Source organism: Dermacentor albipictus, chromosome 5 (genome assembly GCF_038994185.2).
Source record: "Dermacentor albipictus isolate Rhodes 1998 colony chromosome 5, USDA_Dalb.pri_finalv2, whole genome shotgun sequence".
In the NCBI taxonomy this organism is placed as follows: domain Eukaryota; kingdom Metazoa; phylum Arthropoda; class Arachnida; order Ixodida; family Ixodidae; genus Dermacentor; species Dermacentor albipictus.
The window spans coordinates 9,043,145-9,064,639 of record NC_091825.1 but is presented as its reverse complement, the minus strand read 5'-3'; the positions used below and the strand labels follow the sequence as shown (position 1 = coordinate 9,064,639).

Genomic DNA, 21,495 nt, shown 5'->3' with positions numbered 1-21,495 from the left:
GAGTAGGCAGTATAAGGAAACCGGGTCGGGGAACTCCAGCGACTGCGACAGTGCAGAGAAATGTGCCCGATTCGATGGCAGTGAAAACAAATGGGCTTGCCGTCAGCAGTGCGCCATTCAGATGGGTTGCGGAAACGTGGTATGTAATAAGATGCGGGATGGGGCGAAATCGATGAAGCCGGGTGGTTATCAGAGCGATGGGCCGAGGAGATGGTGTGAAGACCCATGTTTGAGAATTCCTGGTGGACAACTGCCTGGATCAGGGAAACCGTGACTGCAGGTGCGTTGGAGGGGCTGGAGTCAAAGGCAGCCGGATAGGCAGCCTCGATCTCACACCGGACGATCCGGGTAACATCGCCAGTGTTGGCAGGACGAGGAGCGTCGGCACAGGAAGATGTCATTGGGGTGTTGGGCAGACGGGCAAACTGCTGGTCGATACGTCGGCTTTTAGCGAGTTCCAGGCAGCGGCACTCTTTTATAACTGCATCCACTGTCGCCACGTTGTTGAAAACGAGCAAGTTGAAGCAGTCATCGGCAATGCCTTTGAGGATGTGGCAGACCTTGTCAGACTCGGTCATGTGTGCATCAACTTTGCGGCGCAGAGCCAAGACGTCCGAATGTATGTGACGTAGGGCTCCGTTGACGTCTGCACACGGCCGAATAACGCCTTCTCCACAGCAAGTTTGTGACCGTATGGGTTGCCGAACAAGTCTCGGAGCTTTTGCTTAAGCGAATCCAAACTCGAGGTGTGCCACCGAGGTAAAAAGACTACATTGGCGAGCATGATAGTAGGGTCCCACAGGTTACTGCAGCTCACGTGTTCATACAGGCTGATCCAGTCGTCGACGTCCTCCCCACCTTTGCCCGATAATACGCCAGAATCTCCGGGAGCGGGGAGAGTGATGTAGGCCGTCGAAGTGACAGCAAGTGCCGGAGGCGGCTGAGTTGAGTTCTCATCGCCAGGAGCCATGAAGGAAGGCTTGAGGTACTGTCCACTGAAATGCTTCGTGACAAGGTACAAGGAACGTCCACCTCCACCAGATATGTTGCATAGAAAGACGCAGACGAAAAGCTATATACAAGTATATCTACAAAGGAATACGACGCACTTGGCCATGAGGCAACAGACGGTGCTAGCCTCCAATTGTAGTGGTCGTCTTCTCACTGCTCACCTTTTTGTCATTGTAAACACTTCCGTAGCAATATTAAGCGAATTTTTTTTGCATTGACTCTATGGGAAACCAAACAAACGACTTCCACTGTTCATCTTAACCGAGGGTTCATTTTAAGCGAGTTCGTCTTAATGGGAGTCTACCAATTGAGATCCATGGAATGCACAACTGACACACACTCAACATGGGCAGAGGTACACAAATCAACCGGCGAAAGCCCCAGCACCCTTCCAAAACATTTCCTGCAGCATGCGGTAAAGAGCAGCACAGGAACATTAAAAAGGCAGATTGTTCCCTTGCTTGCGTCACACACAGTGGCACACATTCCATAACCCAAGTTGGTGAGAGGTTTGTTGAAGAACGGCACATACCCAGTGCACTGACTGCTGGCTCAGACTGCCTATGCATCGGGTAGATGTCCTCGATGCGTCTCCTGAAACACCAGATCATAGACACCGGGGCCACTTAGGGCACCCGCGCCATACTCGGCCTCAACTTGGAGAAGGTGTTCGATACCATTGAGCGCTCTGCAATACTTAAGGCAATCGCGGACCTAGGGCCCCGGCGCCGCTTCTACGAGTTTGTGCGCTCCTTCCTACCCCGTCGCAAGGCCGTGCTCTGTCGGAAGGCGCGGCACCCCTCAGGGCTCCGTCCTCTCACCGATGCTGTTCAACCTGGTGATGATTGGGCTCACCGAAAGCCTCTTGAAAATACAAGGTCTCAACCATACGGTTTACGTGGACAACATCACCATCTGGTGCTCCGCGGTGTCGGACAGCTTTATCGAATCTGCTCTTCAGGAGGCAGTCAAAACCGCCGAGTCCTACCTCGACCACACGGGCCTTGAGTGGGGAGGCTACACTTGAAATACTTTTTTAATTCTGGACAGATCTGAACTAAACTTTCGCACTTTGTGTATTTTAATATGCAGATTCTAAAAATATAATTATTTTGCCATAGGTTAAGTAGTTTCTGATATACTCTAAAAGCATTGTATAAGCTGGGTCCTTTGTTTGGAGGAAAATTAGCATCTGAACAGAAAACCCTAACACAGTAATTTGAGCATAAAGAGTATCTAGAATGTTCAGGGGGTATCATAAGGTATTAACCAATGTTCTAGGCTAATCTGAGCAAGAGCTAGAGCTCATCAAAGTTGTGAGAAAAAAATGACATCTTTACATGTCAAGCATGAGACACATTTCAAAAACTTTTTGAGAAGAGTACTGCTTTGTAAAGGTGCATATTGCTTACTGCATACATTTCTCTTTCTGGCAAAAAAAAACTATGCTGATAGCTGAAATAGGACAGAAGCTATTTTACCTGCAAAATCGGAAGTCTGTCAGAATTGTTGTTTTGAGAAATCAGGGAAAAACATTCTGCAACATCTTTAATGAGAACGCAATAAAATTTCAAGGAAATTCACCAGGGGCATAATCTGGATGCATCCTATATTTATGCTGCTTTTTGGCCAGCTTCCTTGCGCTCAAAGAGGCGCCTTGCTGGAGTTAGCACTTTGATGGCCGTCCTTCTCCTTTGCTCACTGAGATGCAGTGCCAGGAATATTCATGTGTAGCTGCTGTAGAATTGCAGTGGACGCAAGCAGGTTCCCAGTGTTGAAGCGTAGGACAGGTTCCCCAACTGCAGCTTGCACGGCAAAGAGAGATGCATGCTGTTCCTTTGAAACACTCCAAATCACTGAGTGAAGGCTCTCATTCGAATTCAGTGTCTTACCTCACTGGCATCTCTGGAGCACGGTTTTTTCAGATACCCGCGAATATACAGGCAGCATTGCTTCTGCCACACGTTCTGGCAAGTTGTAGTGGTGCCAAGGTTCAGGCTCTCCCTTTGCTCTCGCAGCATTGTCACAAGAGAATCTTGTCAGAACATCTCTGAGAGCTCATACTCCTTGGCGGGGTCCTTGAAAGCATCACCACTTTCTAGCTGCACTCGGGACACAGCACGAGTCCAAAGAACTCTTGTACGACGGATAAATCCACGATTGCAAATTCAGTTCCGCTGTCGTTGACACCCTCTCTTGTGTCGACATCCAGCTGCTTGAAGTTTCATTCCATTGCAGACTGTGACGCCAGGCACGTTTTCCGGCGCTCGCTGCGTGCTCGCTGCTTTCTTCAGTCATGAAAGAAATGGTGCCTGCACAATCTGTGCCAACACGCGTGCCATGGGCAGACGAAGTGTTGACGCTAGGCGTGCCGGTTTGCAGCTCGGAACTCCATACGGTAGAATGTCCAGGCAGACCAGCAACCGGCAACCGGCAACTCCGCGAGTATGGCAGGCCTAGCCGCCTTCCGTAGTGCATTCCACAGCTGCTTAACGGGTAGTAGCCTTGAGACGACCATCTTTTCCAGCCATCCGGGCAGTGAAATGAACACCTTATCAAACGTCGTCGCGAAGCAAGTGGCTGAACAAACGTAGACAACATAGACAGCAGCGCGATGAAACCAGACAAACAAACGTAGCGAAATGTGAGAGAGTGCCAGACCAATAGGAGCGAGGCGCGCAGGGGGTGTGCGTGCTTTGGCCAATCGGCAGCACGGACGCATCCTTCAGAAATGACACAATAGCGTCTGTTTCCCTTCACCGACGCCATTTTGAACTGGCACAAAATGCGCACAAAGAAAACAGCTTCAAAACAAGTGAAAGATGGCGGCCACCGGCCGCCATGTTCGCAAATGGCGACGGCACGAGGTTTGAACATTTTTGACCAAATTTTGCTGATTTCGCGTCCACCCTAGCCCCCTTAAGCGCGATTTTTTATTATTTTCCAATGAAATGCAGCTTCTAGATTTCGCGGAGGGATTTTTGAATGTATAAACGTAGCGAAAATGTACTATTCCAAAACTCGACAGTTTTTATATTTTTTGCCGTTTCAAGACCCACGTCCCCCCTTAAGTGCTCCTCCGCCAAATAGGAGCTGTTGCTGTACTTTTCAATATGACAAGGCAAAAGGACTAAGAGGTGGAAACCCGCGACCGAGCACATCACCGTCCGCACCAGAAACGGACGCCCAATCCACAGGGTCCACTCCATTCGAGCACTGGGAATGATAATCGAGGCGGGCAGATCAAACATCCAAACAGTCCACAAGCTAACGACAAAGACGGACAACGTGATATGACTCATACGCAGAGTGGCCAGCAGTCACCACGCCCTCAAAGATGACAACCTGCTACGTCTCGTACATGTGTTCATCATATGTCACTTTACCTACATCACAGCAATGCACAAGTGGAAACAATCGGAGCGTGACAAGCTCAATACGCTCATCCGAAAGGTAGTGAAGTGGGCCCTCGGGCTTCCGATCACCACGCCAACGTATCGACTCCTCGAGCCCGGGGTGCACAATACGCTCGAAGAGATCGCCGAGGCTCAGGAGAGAGCACAGATGATAAGACTGACGACGACCAAGACGGACCGTCACATCTTGCGCGAGCTCAATTATTTCCCACCGAACACACAGGATCCACCGGAGTTTACGCTGGTTCCCCGCGAGCTACGCAATCTGATCACGATCGCACCCATTTCACAAAATGTACATCCGGAACACAATCGAGGCAGGCACCTAGCCCGGGTGACCGCATTCCTCAAACACATAAACAAGAAAGCATCTTACATTTACCCATGTTGCCATGACAAAGGTTCATTGAAGAATGGCACATATGTGAATCTACTCAGGGATCCAAGTTGGTCCAATATTTTGTTTCGAACCCTGTTACCACAGCACAGCAGCCCAATGCGCTAGTCATTCGAACACGGACTACCCAGTCATCAAAGTCGTTGGGAAATGGTTAGATGCAAACATACCTAGATAGAGACATAACCCCCAGAAATTGCTTGAAGAACCTTAATAATGTTAATGCATTAAAAACATTTTTCTGTTTATTATTATAAGTTCCTTAGTCAAGAGCCTTCAAGGTTAAAGATAACATGCCGATTCGCGAACATCGAAGACCACATGCTCAAGTGGCAACTGTACTACTTTGGTTATTGAGCTCAGTGAACCATGTCCACTTGCAATTGATGCCCAAGTTGCTGCTTTAATTTTACTTTAAAATGTTTACTTGCAGAACCTGTGCAAGCTGATGAACCAGGCCAGGGAAGCAGCAAAGGCCAATGGCTAACTGGACTGAGGAGGACATCCGCCTTGGGTGAAGAAAGAAGCACTTTTTATCACTGGTTAAGATTATTAAACTGTTTTTCCTGTCTCTCTCTCATTTCATTCTAGCTCTCTCTCTTATAGCACAACATAATAGCTGTACTGTTAAATAAGGAGCAGTGGGGCTGTGGCTATGAGAGAGAGAACGACGATGATGCTCGATCGGCTGTACTACTTCTCGCTGCTCTATGGTTCTAGTCCTGAACGCTTACTGTTCAAAGTGCTTTATGACATTCGGTGGAAGGTGCTGGACCTTCTGCAAACCTGGAACTCTGAAGCCGGACGATCCCTGTCACATCTCCCATGCCTGAGGAGAATAGTCCTACCGATCCACCCCAGGCATCGCCTCCGGTTGTCTGTACTGGTGCGCCACGCCAACAGGATCTCCCATATTCAATGGCACTGACGATCAAGATGTAGAGCACTGGCTGTCATCGTACAACCAAGTGAGTGCCCACAACAAATGGACTGAAGCTGATAAGCTTGGTTGCACAGCATTCCGAACAACACTTCAAGAAGTCTTCCATTGCCCTGCTGTGCACAAACTTCGGGCTGAACAACAAGTTCGCTGTCATGCCCAACAAAAGGGCGAAACCTTTACCAGCTACATTGAACCCAGATGTACATCAACCCATATATGACCGAAGATGACAAGATCAAGAACATCTTGAAAGGCAGAGAAAATGACGCCTTCCAAATCCTCGAATCCTCAGATGGTCAACGACCTCATAACACTTTGCCAGAGCTATGGGGAGCTATGCAAACAACAACAATGGCTTTCTATGTGCCATGCTCTTGCTCCGGACCTCGTGCTTTCAGCTCTGAGCGATGGCGTCAGTGCTACTCCTCGCAGTTCAGCAATCTTCAACCAAGTCAAGCAATTTGTACGAGAAGAAGTGGCACGCAAACCCTTTCTTCTGCGAGTCAGTCCAGCGTCAGAGTCACCCTTGTCTCCCGATCTCCGTCAACTGATACAAGAACAAGTCGCTAACGCCGTATCACTTGCTCATCAACCACCTCCTACACCTGTTCCACTTATGTACGCTGCCGCTGTAACAAATCCAAGGCAGCTATTCAATCCAGACTTACCAGTGCCTTTCCCTCACCTCAGCAGGCAGCTGCAACATATGCACCTACAAGCAGCTACTGACTGCCACAGCAGCCCGTGCACCCACCTCGCCAATATTTCTATCAGTCTCCGCCAGCTGTTCTCAATCCATGGGGCACCCATGACAACAGACCTATCTGTTATTCGTGCGGCATACCTGGGCATGTAGCACAGCTTTGCCGCCAGTGCGAATGGTGTCCTTTGGATTTTCCGAGGGCACATGGCAACAGTTTCACCTCTCCGTCCCATCCCACTACTGCCGCTCAGCCCATCGAATCCTCGCCTCCTGCTTCCCGAACCATCAATACCAGTCGGTCGCCGTCTCTCCGTCGGAGTTCTCTGTCACTGCTTATCCATTGGCGTGAAGCTATCTAAGAAGAAAACTAAGGACCGCAGTTCCGGCGGCAAGAACTGCGATCTCCACGAACTCCTCAAGACCTCATTTATTTTCTGCGAACATCCTTGAAGTTTATGCAGAAGACATTGCGGTTCACGCGCTTGTAGACACGGGAGCAGCAATATCGGTGATTCTGGACCAGCTTTGTCTTAACCTTAGAAAAGTCGCAACACCACATTCTGCCATTTCATTACATACAGCAAGCACCCTTGCACCCTTAGGGAAGTGTACCGTGCGTGTTGTTATAAACAGTACTTTATACCATGTTGAGTTTGTTGTTCTGTCTCGCTGCTGCCATGCCATGATTTTAGGATGGGACTTTCTGTCCTCTCATCATGCCATTATAGATTGTGATCGTGCCGAACTCGCACTGTTGCCATTCGGCAACAACATTTTTGAAGATACTGATGACGCTTCCGGTCGCCGCCGACACCAAGATTCTTCAATACTCTGCCGCACTTGTACCTGTTTCCTGCGTTGGGTTTTCAGACTCCACAGTTCTTTTCACGCCGTCTAAGCTTGTTGCTCTCCATCATCCCTTTTTGCTTCCTTTTGCCTTTCTTGCCATTCGACAAGGTTCCAGCACTCTTTATGTATCAAACCTGTTTCCTTGCCCTGCTAGCCTGCTCCACGATGAGTGTCTTGATCATGCTGACAAAATTGAACCAAGCTTCCTGTCATGATGAGAATAACAGCGTTTATTGTCTAAATGTACAGACAGCCAACATGGCGGCATGCTCTTGTGCCTCTGATGTCCGAGTGGCCGCTGCGTTCGGTGCGCCCCCTGGGAGTACATCTGGTCCACCAGTGGTGGCGCTAGTTTCCGTCACAACACCCCTTCCGCTGCAAGTTCGAGCTACGGTGAATACTGTTGCAAGGGTTGGCGCACTCTGATCGACCGCCGAACCACCGGTGTCTGGGGAATAGTTGGGGCGCCAGAAGGACTGGCACTTGCTTGGTCACTTGGTTCTGCCGGCCAAGGTAGCACACTTGTTTGCGCGTCATATCCCAGAGTGGCAGAACGCACTGGTGTCGTTGCTTCTTTGTCGTCCAATAATGGCTGCATGAGCGCTTGGGTCTGATGCTCGTTGCCGCCACCCCTTCCAGATATAGGCCTGTCGTCTGTGCCTCCGATGCGGTGCCGCAGGTGGTCTGCATGTCGGTTCCACACTGTGCCATCTGCCAGCTGCACTTCAGTTGATGAAGAACTGGTGGCTGCTCCGACGACTGCAGGCACCCACCTGGCGCCGGACCTGAAGTTCCTCGCCCAGACAGTGTCACCAACATGGGAAGCTGGTTCCCTCCTAGCAGCAAAATCCCTGTGCACCTTCTGCTGCAATTGTCGGAATTGCACCTTGCTGCGCAAGTCTAGTTTCAGCAAATCTAACGCTGTCTTCAGGCATCGACCCATCAATAGTTCAGCCGGGGAACGACCGGTGAGGGCATGGGGTGTGCTTCTGTATGCTAACAGAATTCTAGCAATTCGACATTAAAAATCCCCAGGCTGCGTCTTCTTGAGCTTGTCCTTTACAGTTTGTACGACCCTTTCAGCGGCCCCATTGGATGAGGGATGGTATGGTGGGATCAAAATACGACGCACCCCATTGCGAGCCAAGAACGACTTGTAGGTTGCACTTGTGAAGGCCGGTCCATTGTCGCTCACGACGACGTCCGGTAATCCATGGCTAGCAAAGATGGTGCGGAGGCATGCAATGGTTGCCTCTGCCGACGGTGATGACACTCTGACCACTTCCACCCATTTAGAGTGTATGTGTACCTTGAAACGGCCCACCAAAGTCAACATGTAGACGAGACCACACTCGCTCTGGGAATGGCCATGGCGCCTGCTGCATTGCCCTGGGAGCTTTCCGATGTACCTGGCAGACCGTGCACCTGCCCACCTTCGTAGCGATGTCCTCATCAATGCCCGGCCACCACACATGACTACGGGCCCCCAACTTCATTTTTTCCACTCCAGGATGACTCTCATGCAAAAGGTCCAACACTGCCGCCCTTAGTGATACTGGAACAACCACTCGGCTCCCTTGTAGCACACAGCCCTCCATTACCGAGAATTCCTCCATTCGGTTTGCAAAAGGCCGCCACTCTTGCCCTGGTGGCAAGTGTTCTCCAGACCACAACGCCACACGCAAGGGAGCTAACACTGGGTCCTGATCGGTTGCCGACTCCAGCACAGCTGCTGAGAGGACACCTGGGTATACACCTTCCAACATGAACACATCCTGAATCCTGGAATCCTCCGGCGGGGCCCTAGCAAGCGGTAGCCTACTCAAAGCGTCTGCATTTCCCAAGCTTGCTCCTGGTCTGTAGCATAATCGGTAGTTGTAGCCGCTCAGTGTCAGAGCCCACCTCAGCACCCTTGGTGAACTCTGAAGGGGTATGCGGCTCTCATGGCCGAAAAGTCCCAGTAACGGTTTGTGGTCCGTGAAAATTTCAAATGACCTTCCCCACACAAACTGGTGAAACTTTAGCACACCGAACACCACTGCCAGCGCCATCCCCGGAAACAGTCTCGTGAACTCCGCCTAACCAATCACCGAGTAGACGGCCCCCGTATCAACTTCCATGCGAAGCGACTAACCTTCCACAAGTACCGTGGCGCAAATAGGGGGCACCTTTGGCTCCAGAACATTCACAACGTCAGACTGTGGAACAGCGGCATTCGTCGAACCACCCTCTAGAGACTACAAATTGCCAACGTCTGTCTCTCCGGTGCCGTCGTCGGATGCTGCGTCTACCGGGTCCACGACCATCACCGCACGCCTAGGTTGAGATCTGGACAGTCCGACTCCCTGCCGTCCATCTTTATGTTCCGTGCCTTGCAGACTTGTTCCCGGTTCTTGTCTACTTGTGCATTTCTTTGCTGCATGGCCCCTCTTCTGACAACAAAAACACCGCAGATTCCTGAACCTGCACGACCGCTCGTGGTGCCGCCCGCCGCAGCGATAACAATCACCAACAACCTCGCCAGTCCTCGACACTCGGTTAATGGCCACCCCATCCGCCTGGCCGGTCATTATTTTGGCGCCAGAAACGGCGGCTTCCATGCTGGTAATGATCTTGACAGCGCGGTCCAGTGTTAGCTCAGACTCTTCAAGCAGGCGCTGTCTCATTGCCTCGTCCCGAATACCATGCACGATTCGGTCCCTCAGGTTGTTTTCTAATTCCCCGCCGAACGCACAAAGGTCCGCCAACTTACGCAGCTCCGTAACGAAGTCCTTGACTGCTTCGCCATCCCTTTGTGTCTGGCAATGAAAATGATACCGCTGTACTATCGCTGACGGCTTCGGTGCGTAATGATTGGTCAGCAACTGCAGACTTTCCGTGAGCGGGACATCACTTGGTCGCTGAGGTGCCAGTAAAAGTCGCAGCAACGAGTACGTCGATCTTTCACACGAACTCAAAAACACCGCATGCTGCTTGTCAACCGCGATGCTGTTGGCGATGAAGTGCTGTTCCAGCACTTCCACGTACTCCTCCCATTCATGTCCTTTCCCTTTAAATGGCTCCAACTTTGCCATCGCGACTGGTCGCCTCTCACCGCTCGGCTCCAAACTTGATTAATCCTCGTCGCCAGTTGTCATGATGAGAATAACAGCGTTTATTGTCTAAATGTACAGACAGCCAACATGGCGGCATGCTCTTGTGCCTCTGATGTCCGAGTGGCCGCTGCGTTCGGTGCGCCCCCTGGGAGTACATCTGGTCCACCAGTGGTGGCGCTAGTTTCCGTCACAACACTTCCTTTACGATGTGCCTGATGAACTGGCTTTTCCTCCGGCTGGCGCTCCGGCCCTTCAAGTTTCTCCTCCCAAGCCGCCGTGTGACCCAACATTTTCCCGGTGTATTGATTCTAACCTCACTCCCAGTCAGCATGCCCAGATGGTCAATCTCCTTGACCGCTTTCGCATGTCATTCGACTTACAACAATCTCGCTCAGGCCATGCTTCCACTGTTGTCCATCACATTGACACCGACAACCATGTGGCTTTACGCCACAGGCCGTATCGTGTATCCGCCACAGAGCGCAGCGTCATCGCTGAGCAAGTTGGAGACATGCTCCAACGCAGCGTCATACAACCTTCGCATAGTCCCTGGGCTTCTCCTGTAGTGCTGGTCAAAAAGAAGGCCGGCGCAATTCGCTTTTGCGTGGGCTACCGGCGACTCAATAAGATCACCCGCAAGGATGTTTATCCGCGACCCCATATTGACAACACGCTAGACTGCCTCCAAGGCGCCAAATTCTTCTCATCTTTAGACTTATGATCCGGCTACTGGCAAGTGCCAGTGGCTGAGTCAGATCGTCCAAAAATGGCCTTCATCACACCCGACAGTTTATTTGAATTCACCGTGATGCCATTTGGCCTGTGTAACACGCTTGGCACATTTGAAAGAATGATGGACATCTTGCGCGGCCTCAAATGGCAGATATGCCTATGTTATCTGGATGACATTGTTATCTCTTCACCAGACTTTCCTTCCCACTTACTCCGACTTGAAACGTGCTCAAGTGCATCACCGATGCTGGCTTCCAGCTTAACTTGACGAAGTGTCGCTTCGCTGCCTGGCAGCTGGTCATCCCCGGCCATGTCGTGTCGAAAGAAGGTGTACTCCCTGATCCAGCGAAACTACAAGCAGTTGCCCAGTTTCCGCGACCAACGACCTTGAAAGAACTGCACAGCTTCATTGGGTTAGCATCATACTTCCGCCGTTTCAACTGCAATTTCGCTACCATAATAGCACCTTTAATGTAGCTTCTTCGTGGTGGCCACAACCTTTTGACCTGGTCACCGGATTGCGATGCCGCCTTCACAAAGCTGCATCGTCTCTTAACGTGACCGCCAATCCTGCGCCATTTCGACCCAAGCACTCAAACTGAAATACACATGGATGCCAGTGGCGTCGGCCTTGGTGCTGTTGCTGCTCAGAGAAAGGCTGGCTTCGATGAGTATGTCGTCGCCTTCGCCAGTTGTGCACTCACTAAACCTGAATCGAACTACAGTCAACGACCGATTTTTCGGACCCTCTAGGGAACGTGAAAACGTCCGAAAATTAGGGCAGTCCGAAAAATGAATGCATGCAAAAAAACTCACTTTTTTTCTTGGATCTAGAGGTAAAGGGCGAAGTACCAGGCTTCCGAAACTTTGCCAAAGCATCAGTGAAGTGGCTATAAAAAGAGGCGTTCAAAAACTCTGTATGCAGCCGGCTGCCGGTTTATTATGTACACGTGCATCGTCGGGCAGCCGGTGTTATTGCTGCAGTGGCTTGAAGAACTTGTTGATTGTTGTTTGGATGGCGTTCCCGTTGCATGCAATCATATTCACCTCGATCTGAGCAAGGGTCATGTCAGCACTGTACACCGATGAAAGAGCCAACAGTGCTCGCGTCAACTCGGCGCTTGTAGGCGGCGCAGGCATTGGCTCCTCATTTTCAACATCGGAGTCTTCTGAATCCCCCCCAACCTGACGGACTATTTCCTCGTCAGTCAGTTCTGCGCCGGTACTAATCGACGGTACTGCTTTCTGCGCTTCGATGCCATCAGTGAGGACGACGAAGACGGAGTGGGGGCCATCGAAGGCAAGCGAAATCCTCAAGTTGCGAACAGTGGAGTTAGCTGACGAGTGTCGACGCGCCTAGGCCTAGTGTCGCAGAGCACACTTGACACAACAGCACAGCCACACACCACGCTAGCCAAAACATGGCCTGCGTACACAAACGAGACGGCGCCACTCCGGAAACTCCGCCGGAGGTAGAATTGCGGCGATGAACATAGCCAGCGTGGCCAGACCGAATCAGTGTGTGACAGCTAGATTCGGCTAGTCGTGGTTCAAAGCGGTGATATGATTCGGCTGCAAGTCGATTTCCTTCACAAAGGCACTGCGCAAGGAGTCAAAGGACCTTCTGTCGTGTAAGAAAGTCCGGAAAATTGGACGGCGGGGGGGTTCGAGCGTCCGAAACTTCAGATGTCCTTATACATTGATTCTATGGGGCTTGTGGCGGCGCCGCGAAGACGTCCGAAATATCAGGCATGTCCGAAAATTTTGGCGTCCGAAAATTCAGTCGTTGACTGTATTCTGTAACAGAAAGGAATTTGCCTGGCTATAATTTGGGCCATAATCAAATTCCGTCTGTATCTCTATGGTTGCCCATTTGACGTGATAACTGTTCACCATTCGCTGTGCTGGCTGTCCTCCTTAAGGGGGGACGCAGGTTTCGCATCACGAAAAATTGCCGAAAAGTACATTTTTTGAAAATCACATTTTCAGTTTCTACAACCCTTTTTCTATCTCAGACCTAAATATCATAACAGTAAACCACTTAGAAGTGCTTTAAAAAATTCGTTTTATCAGCCAAGGTGGCAACAAAAATAAGCGGAAATCAAGGAAGTACAGCGTTTTTCAAGCCACAATATCTCCGGAACAGCGCTACCGAGCGCCGCCATCTTGGTCTCGTTACCCGCCGTGGTTGCTCAGTGGCTATGGTGTTGGGCTGCTGAGCACGAGGTCGCGGGATCGAATCCCGGCCATGGCGGCCGCATTTCGATGGAGGCGAAATGCGAAAACACCCGTGTACTTAGATTTAGGTGCACGTTAAAGATCCCCAGGTGGTCAAAATTTCCGGAGTCCTCCACTACGGCGTGCCTCATAATCAGAAAGTGGTTTTGGCACATAAAACCCCATAATTTATTTATTTTATTTGGTCTCGTTGGAAAGCGCATTTCTCCGTCTTCAAATTTGCCGCTTCAGTGATCTCCTCCATACAGAAACAAGCGCACAAAAAGCAAATGCTTGAAGGTAGTGCCGGAGTCTGCGATTGGCCGCGCCCGCCACACGGTTCCAGCGCGGTTCGTCATTGGTCCGGCGCTCGCGTCGTCTGCTCGGCTCTTTGCACCTCGCGAGTCTGGACGTCCCCACTCGCCGTAATCTCGCCGTGTCAAAACGGGCGCTACGCGGAGATCGCAGTAGCGCGGCCAATCCCCACGCTTGTGGACGTTTCAGACTCGCGGCTAAGCATTGCGAGCATTGGCGACGCAGACTTCGCGACCAAGATTCATGCGCGGAAGCCTAGGACATTCGGCTAAGCCTTTCAGCACTCTGTGTTTCGGAATTTGTGACGAAGCACATCTCGCACGCAATCCTCGGGCACGCAGCTAAACATTTCGCGCATAGGGAGTCTCTGACTCGGCGATCCTGCACATAGCGCGCGGACTGCTCGGACCCTCACCTAAACATTTTGTGCATCATTGCCTCCGACTGCGCGAATAAGCGCATCGAGTATCGACTCCTCGAGCCCGCGGCTAGGAATTTTGCACGTCGGACTGTTCGAATAAGCGTGTCGAATGCGACTCCTCAAGCCCGTGACTAGGCATTTCGCGCGTAGACACCTCGCACTGCGCGAATAAGCGCATCGAGTATCGACTCCTCGAGCCCGCGGCTAGGAATTTTGCACGTCGGACTGTTCGAATAAGCGTGTCGAATGCGACCCCTCAAGCCCGCGACTAGGCATTTCGCGCGTAGACACCTCGCACTGCGCGAATAAGCGCATCGAGTATCGACTCCTCGAGCCCGCGGCTAGGAATTTTGCACGTCGGACTGTTCGAATAAGCGTGTCGAATGTCGACTCCTCAAGCCCGCAACTAGGCATATCGCGCGTAGACATCTCGCACTGCGCGAATAAGCGCATCGGGGGTCGACTCCTCGAGCCCGCGACTAGGCATTTCACACGTCCGCACCTCGGGCTGCGCAAATAAGCGCATCGGGGCTCGACTCCTCCAGCCCGTGATTAGGCATTTCGCGCGTAGGCACCTCGCATTGCGCGAATAAGCGCATTGAGGGTCGACTACTCTAGCCCTCGACTAGGCATTTCACGCGTCCGCACCTCGGGCTGCGCAAATAAGCGCATCGGGGGTCGGCTCCTCGAGCCCGTGACTAGGCATTTCATGCATAAGCACCTTGCATTGCGCGAATAAGCGCATCGAGGGTCGACTCCTCGAGCCCGCAACTAAGCATTTCACGCGTCGGCACGTCGAACTGCGCGACTAAGCACATCGCACGTCGGCTCCTTGTATCTGCGGCTAGGCATTTCGCACATCGGCACCTTAGACCCGCAACCAAGCATATTGCGTGTTCACTCTATTATCATATTGTCACGATAGCTCGTAACAATATCTATCACACCACCCCTTCATAAAGAGAACCTCATCATGAGCTCTGTTCACTAGGCCCCCTGCAGTTGGCACAGACACCTGGCTGACGAAGTGATCGAGGCATCATACAAAAGTAAAATTCTGGAAAGCACCTAGCAGCTGCATATCTATCACTGGCTCTCTGATCGTATGTTCTACAGCCATTGTCAAGTAAAGATGACTTGGGAGGCTGCTCACACTCAGAGCCTTCATTCAATAACATGGTCAATTCTACCACACACACAAAAAAAGCCTCACCGATTATACTGGAGCTTGCTATCAATCGGGCAGCCTGCGGGTATAGGCTGCCTGAATGTACACTGGACCTATATTCATGCCCCCACAGAGTTCTGCACGTCACTTCGTTTGAAACCTAGGCACCATGCTCTTTGTGGAGCAGCAGCAGCAAAGAATGTTTTTTAAGAAGAAAGGGGGGGGGGGGGGTTGGAGAGCACACCAGACCAGAGGTCATATGTACAAGAAGCCCCACATCACAAAACACTCAAAAGACTACAAATTTGGTGCATTTTAGAGAACTGAAGAAAAGGTGGAACTTTGAAAGCCATTTTCTCAAAACTATCTTTCTGCTTTTCTGCTCAGTTTCTGGAGCTGATTTCTTTGTTACCGTTTAACATATTTTGACTCCGTTTTTCTTTTTGTCATGCTCCTTGGGCTGCAGTGTAGTTCATGACATTCTCGCTTTCTTATCTTGACCCTTTGTAAGTTTACAATATGGCTGTTCATCTACTCTGAAAGTGTGCTTGATGTGAAGGTAACATAAAATATGGCACTCCAAAAAATTTGTGTAGCAAAAAAAATAATAATGCAAGAATGTCACAACCTTTAGCACACATTTAGCTATGCAGTCAATACTTAACAAGCCTTCTACCGCATTTTTTAAGTTCCCCAGGCTCTCCAGAAAGTAAGAAGGAGAAACAATCTGCTCAATAAAATTGAATAAAATGTTCTGAAGATATCGCTCTGAAACTTTTATGGAAGCATCAGGGAGACATTATGCTTCATGCCACAGCCTTGCGAACCGGTCAAGTAGGTGCGAACCGGGCAAGAAGCATAGCACGTCCTACGGGAGATGTGCTACAGGCGTGGTGTACGAAATTCCCCTTGAGTGCGGCAAGTCCTATATAGAACAGACTGGACGCTGCATAAGTGAACGAGCCAAGGAACACAAACTAAATCTAATGAAAGATGGCGTGGCACATTTGCCTGCGCACTGCAAGGCCTGCATGTGCAAACCACGGTTTTCCGAGATTAGGATTCTTGGCAGAAGTAGATTTCAAACCGCACGTGAGCTGATGGAAGCCTACTATATAAAAAAGAAAGGAACAAATTGCATTAGTGATACATCTATTATGCTCTATAAATCAGAAACTAGATTGTTTGACCGCTGGGTAACGTAGATCTGTGAACAGCCAGCGCATGCGTGCATGTATATATATATTCTTGGGTCACAGCCCAAAATAAATCAGTTGGAAGTGCCGCCTGTGTTGTCTTTATGTGTCTTTCTTTTGTGAGCGTTCAATTGCGGCAAAAAACATGTATTTTAGTAAAACAACAAACCAATCTTTGGCATGCACAAAACACGACTTCTTAGCACTTGACATAAGAGTCTTTAGATAGCTGCCTTCTGTTCCATTGTGATGGTGTTCCACTTTCCACATGGCATACAACGCAGCATTTCACTGTGTGATTGATGAGGGAAGCAAACTTCACCACACTGGCTTGGCTCAGCCAGCTCATGCACTCCGAGACCGCACCTGTTCCAATGCAATCTCAGAGGCCACGCCCAGCCGCCAGCCTGGGCAGCATGCTGCAGGGAGAGGGAGCAGTGAATGCACAAATCTTTTGCACCGTGATGCGTAGCGATGCAGCATGGCATGGCTTGCATAGGCACGGCCTGGGAATAACCCCCGAGATTGAGTGGGGGAGATCTTGGAGGCTAGGCCAAGCCCAGCTGTGGCTACCTGCGTGCCGCACCGCAGATAAAGAGACAAGTCAATGTGCTAATTTTTTGCACCACCACGCACAGCCACACAGCATGGCGTGACATGACCCCCCAGATTACACCGGGGATATCACGGAGGCGTGCAGTTTAAGTGTATGCATTAATCTTTCTCACCGCCACATATAAAACCACGTCACATGGGATGGCTCGTATAGCCACAAACACGCAAGGCAGAGAAGTTGGTGATTAAGCGCGATAGGAGTTGCTCCTTGTGTGCAGCTACACACAGCAGTGAGAAAGACCAGCATTGCTCAATGGCATAAGTGTGATAGTGAGGCGCTGCTAGTGCGCAGCTACACGCAGCTGCAAGAAAGACCAGGGCTGCTTGATGGTGTAAGTGCGATAGTGAGCCACAGCTTGTGCGCAGCTATGCGCAGCAGCGACAAAGAACAGTATTGCTCGATGACATAAGTGCAATAGTGAGCTGCTGCTTGTGCGCAGCTACGCGCAGCAGTGAGAAAGACCAGTGCTGCTTAATGGCGTAAGTGCGATAGTGAGGCGCTGCTTGTGCGCAGATACGCGCAGCAGTAAGAAAGACTAGGGCCGCTAGCTTGTGCACATTTGAAAAGCTGACGTTCAATTTCGCCTCACGCGATTGGACTAGATTGGCCTAGGCCGCGATATCGGCGCAGCCTGGACAATCGCGCGAGGCGAAATCGAACGTCGGCTTTTCGAACGCGTACAAGATAGCAGCCCAGTGTTGCTTAATGGCATAAGTGCAATAGTCAGCCTCTGCTTGTGCGCAGCTACGCACAGCAGTGAGAAAGACCAGTGTTCCTTAATGGCATAAGTGCAATAGTGAGCCTCTGCTTGTGCACAGCTACGCGCAGCAGTGAGAAAGACCAGTGCTGCTTAATGGCGTAAGTGCGATAGTGAGGCGCTGCTTGTGCGCAGATACGCGCAGCAGTAAGAAAGACCAGGGCCGCTATCTTGTGCACATTTGAAAAGCTGACGTTCAATTTCGCCTCACGCGATTGGACTAGATTGGCCTAGGCCGTGATATCGCCGTAGTCTGGACAATCGCGCGAGGCGAAATCGAACGTCGGCTTTTAGAACGCGTACAAGATAGCAGCCCAGTGTTGCTTAATGGCATAAGTGCAATAGTCAGCCTCTGCTTGTGCACAGCTACGCACAGCAGTGAGAAAGACCAGTGTTGCTTAATGGCATAAGTGCAATAGTCAGCCTCTGTTTGTGCACAGCTACGCACAGCAGTGAGAAAGACCAGTGTTGCTTAATGGCATAAGTGCAATAGTCAGCCTCTGCTTGTGCACAGCTACGCACAGCAGTGAGAAAGACCAGTGTTGCTTAATGGCATAAGTGCAATAGTCAGCCTCTGTTTGTGCACAGCTACGCACAGCAGTGAGAAAGACCAGTGTTGCTTAATGGCATAAGTGCAATAGTCAGCCTCTGCTTGTGCACAGCTACGCACAGCAGTGAGAAAGACCAGTGTTGCTTAATGGCATAAGTGCAATAGTGAGCCGCTGCTTGTGCACAGCTACGCACAGCAGTGAGAAAGACTAGTGTTGCTTAATGGCATAAGTGCAATAGTCAGCCTCTGCTTGTGCACAGCTACGCACAGCAGTGAGAAAGACCAGTGTTGCTTAATGGCATAAGTGCAATAGTCAGCCTCTGCTTGTGCACAGCTACGCACAGCAGTGAGAAAGACCAGTGTTGCTTAATGGCATAAGTGCAATAGTGAGCCGCTGCTTGTGCACAGCTACGCACAGCAGTGAGAAAGACTAGTGTTGCTTAATGGCATAAGTGCAATAGTCAGCCTCTGCTTGTGCACAGCTACGCACAGCAGTGAGAAAGACCAGTGTTGCTTAATGGCATAAGTGCAATAGTGAGCCGCTGCTTGTGCACAGCTACGCACAGCAGTGAGAAAGACCAGTGTTCCTTAATGGCATAAGTGCAATAGTGAGCTGCTGCTTGTGCGCAGCTACGCGCAGCAGTGAGAAAGACCAGTGCTGCTTAATTGCGTAAGTGCGATAGTGAGGCGCTGCTTGTGCGCAGATACGCGCAGCAGTAAGAAAGACCAGGGCCGCTATCTTGTGCACATTTGAAAAGCTGACGTTCAATTTCGCCTCACGCGATTGGACTAGATTGGCCTAGGCCGTGATATCGCCGTAGCCTGGACAATCGCGCGAGGCGAAATCGAACGTCGGCTTTTAGAACGCGTACAAGATAGCAGGCCAGTGTTGCTTAATGGCATAAGTGCAATAGTCAGCCTCTGTTTGTGCACAGCTACGCACAGCAGTGAGAAAGACCAGTGTTGCTTAATGGCATAAGTGCAATAGTCAGCCTCTGCTTGTGCACAGCTACGCACAGCAGTGAGAAAGACCAGTGTTGCTTAATGGCATAAGTGCAATAGTCAGCCTCTGCTTGTGCACAGCTACGCACAGCAGTGAGAAAGACCAGTGTTGCTTAATGGCATAAGTGCTATAGTCAGCCTCTGCTTGTGCACAGCTACGCACAGCAGTGAGAAAGACCAGTGTTGCTTAATGGCGTAAGTGCAATAGTCAGCCTCTGCTTGTGCACAGCTACGCACAGCAGTGAGAAAGACCAGTGTTGCTTAATGGCATAAGTGCAATAGTCAGCCTCTGCTTGTGCACAGCTACGCACAGCAGTGAGAAAGACCAGTGTTGCTTAATGGCGTAAGTGCAATAGTCAGCCTCTGCTTCTGCACAGCTACGCACAGCAGTGAGAAAGACCAGTGCTGCTTAATGGCATAAGTGCAATAGTGAGCCGCTGCTTGTGCGCAGATACGCGCAGCAGTAAGAAAGACCAGGGCCGCTATCTTGTGCACATTTGAAAAGCTGACGTTCAATTTCGCCTCACGCGATTGGACTAGATTGGCCTAGGCCGTGATATCGCCGTAGCCTGGATAATCGCGCGAGGCGAAATCGAACGTCGGCTTTTAGAACGCATACAAGATAGCAGCCCAGTGTTGCTTAATGGCATAAGTGCAATAGTCAGCCTCTGCTTGTGCACAGCTACGCACAGCAGTGAGAAAGACCAGTGTTGCTTAATGGCGTAAGTGCAATAGTCAGCCTCTGCTTGTGCACAGCTACGCACAGCAGTGAGAAAGACCAGTGTTGCTTAATGGCATAAGTGCAATAGTCAGCCTCTGCTTGTGCACAGCTACGCACAGCAGTGAGAAAGACCAGTGTTGCTTAATGGCGTAAGTGCAATAGTCAGCCTCTGCTTGTGCACAGCTACGCACAGCAGTGAGAAAGACCAGGGCTGCTATCTTGTGCACATTTGAAAAGCTGACGTTCAATTTCGCCTCACGCGATTGGACTAGATTGGCCTAGGCCGTGATATCGCCATAGCCTGGACAATCGCGCGAGGCGAAATCGAACGTCGGCTTTTCGAACGCGTACAAGATAGCGGCCCAGTGTTGCTTAATGGCATAAGTGCAATAGTCAGCCTCTGCTTGTGCGCAGCTACGCACAGAAGTGAGAAAGACCAGTGTTGCTTAATGGCGTAAGTGCAATAGTGAGCCGCTGCTTGTGCACAGCTACATGTAGCAGTGAGAAAGACCAGAGTTGCTCGATAGCGTACGCTCGAGGCAGGAGTTCTTAAATGCCACAGCAAATGAGTGCCGAACTCCACGGAAAGCGATGTACTTGACGCACAACAGTCTGGTATTTTTTGGTTTAGGAGATTAATCTAGTTTGTTGTACCTATTGGCAGGACAATTTCACTTCATTAGAAACATGGATTGCAAGGGGAATTTCACTCACTTCATTATATCTAGTTTTGTTATAATGAGGTTCCAGTGTAATTATATTGATTTTAGAGACAGACAAACCTCAATACTACAAGAAGTTCACTCAATGCAGTTTCCAACTACAGGTAATAGTATGTAATATGGGCTCAAATGCAGAATAGGCAACCCAAGGCCAACACAGAGTGATGATTACCCTAGTAATTTGAGCCCCTTTTTTGTTCTCATTTATACATATTATACTGTGTGTAGCCATTTGGTTAATGCATTACAACACATGTATGAGCATATCAGTAGAAAGAGCGAGGGGCAAGGAGTCCTCTCTGGGAAGGCATGTGGGCTTTAAAGGGAAGCTGAAAGGTTTTCCAGAAAAAATGAGTGAACATCTGTACATATTGGTGTTCAACCCTCCGAATTCGAATATCGTATCGAAATTGAGCGAAAGGAAGCGCAAATATATTTTATTTCGACGAAAAGTGCAGCAGCGGACACGCCCAGCTCGCGCGTCTCGTTTCCGCCTGTGATTGGTCGGTGCGCCTCGTGACGTCAACTCTGCCGCTGCTGACCACTGCCGCTACACATGAAGCGCGGTGCCAGGTAGTTTGGTGCTGTTTTTCTGAGACGGTAATGGAAAATTTAGAGAGATTGCGTTTTTCTGAGGAGTTCGGCGTTACTCCCTACATGTACG

General features: G+C 50.3%; 1 protein-coding gene across 9 annotated transcripts in view; it reads right to left on the bottom strand.

Annotated features, from left to right (window-relative positions):
• The window catches only part of tefu (Serine/threonine-protein kinase tefu), a 1,084,056-nt gene that overhangs the window by 680,107 nt on the left and 382,454 nt on the right, over positions 1–21,495 (bottom strand). The window lies entirely within an intron of this gene.